The following is a 2,018-nucleotide window of genomic DNA, read 5'->3' as shown; positions in this document are numbered from 1 at the left end:
GGCATGTTGCCCACAGCTTTTCTCTGTAATGACTTACATGTAAGACATGTAGGAGGCTGACTGTACCATACAGCTACAGCCAGCACAACACACAACGTGACAGTGTATTAACGTCAGAGCGAATCGTGTTCAGCACCACGGATAGTTCTGAATGAGGAGGAGGGGAGTGGGATGAGGGGGTTGGGGAATGGTCAGTGCTAACAGGGATCCTTGGGACGTCCCTACCCTAAAACCTAACTCCTACCCTTACTATAACCCTAACCTTAACCATAACCATTTCACATTTCAACTTCAATTGTTGTAGGATCCCTAATAGCACGAACGGCTGGGGGATTCCTCCTGAGCGCATCATGGAGCCGAGCTAGATAATTCAGTATCTCCTTAATTTGTAGATAGATTAAATATCTTTATTTTGAGAAGATATATAATCTTTCTGATGTGATAATAGCACATTTTAATGAGCCTGTCAACTCAGAGTCGGTAGTTTCAGGGAGGGGAAGTCAGAGAATCCCATCGCATGTCTACTGAATGAATTAAGATGCATAGATCCGTCGGCTATGAATTAATGAAGCTTTCTATAATTCTGGTTCCAAAGATCTGTCTGGCCTGTAGCCTACCAGTTTGCAACTGAAACAATACTTTGATCCGTGTATCGTATGTGTCCAGTAGGCTGCGCCTCATTAAAAACCTTGCGAAGGTTCTCCAGTTCTATTTTTTTCACCTAAACAGACGTGAAAGGTCTGTATCTTAGCCAAGTACGCAAATGGACCATTGCAGGGCGGGTACACGTGATGCTAGGCCCCTTCTCTCCAACTAGTGCGTTCCAACTTCGGACAGACAGTAGGTGATACACTCCTGCAGCATAACTGGATTTAACAGTGTTTTCGATTTTCTTTTTCAATTGGTTTAATCTTCGCGGTTTGGACAGTAGAAGCATAATGGAGCGAATGAAAGCCAACGTTTTTATTTAGAACTGTCTACATAGCAGGACCTGGTTTACAAGGCTACTTATACAGACTTACTTTAGTTTAAGATGTCTTCGTCTGCTACTACATCTATTCGACCTACACTGACAGCGGATCAGATAACGGTCATTGTGGCCTCGGGTGAGTGGTGGCAGTCACATAACCTAAGCAGGCTGCTAAACTATGAACATATCATACAGCATTCAGGCTACATAAACCTTTTGCTCTTATTGTCTAACTGTTGGTTGTTTAGGTTATGTATATTTTGCATGTGTTAGGCCGATACGTAAGCTTATTAAAGATCAGTGATACTATCAAGAGCAGTGTGCGGTTTACTTTTTCCTTCATCTTGTTCAACTGTTACCATGCACCTGCAAAAAAGATTGCTCAGATGTGCGAATGGTTTTTACATTTTTATAAATAAATATGTAAAAGCAATCGTGCATAACCTATATGTTTACTTTAATGTCACATATGTTTTATAAAGTCTCTTCATGCCTGTATTCTTGTTGTTTTCTTTTCTGTAGTGTCCTGCCTGGCGTTCTTCGTAGTGATTCTCATGCTCCTGGTGGTCCTGTACAGGAAAGACCTTCTCTGCCGCAGTGTGTGGAGCTACCAGGCCACCCAACACTATACAGTAAGACTATACATCGCTCAGTTGTTAGGGCATGTCACTTGCAACGCCAGGATAGTGGGTTTGATTTCCGGGAACACCCATACCAAAGATTTATGCATGCATGACTGTAAATTGCTTTGGATTAAAGCAAAATGACATATATTATAATGATAAAATATGTTATGAATATGTTATAAACAGGGAAACATGTTATAAATGCCTAATGTATATTAAGACCCTCTCTGATAGGAGTGTGGTACTCGAGGCTAGGGAAACTTCCATAAATCATTCAATCTAATCAAAATCCCATTTTATTCATCACTTGCTTCGTAAACAACAGGTGTAGACGAACAGTGAAATGCTTACTTACAGCCCTTCCCAACAATGCATAGAGAAAGAAAATAGAGAAATACTATTATTTTATAACACAATAATAA

Source organism: Oncorhynchus gorbuscha, linkage group LG06 (genome assembly GCF_021184085.1).
Source record: "Oncorhynchus gorbuscha isolate QuinsamMale2020 ecotype Even-year linkage group LG06, OgorEven_v1.0, whole genome shotgun sequence".
Classification (NCBI taxonomy): domain Eukaryota; kingdom Metazoa; phylum Chordata; class Actinopteri; order Salmoniformes; family Salmonidae; genus Oncorhynchus; species Oncorhynchus gorbuscha.
The sequence above is the reverse complement of the archived record's forward strand: the minus strand, read 5'-3'. Positions refer to the sequence as shown.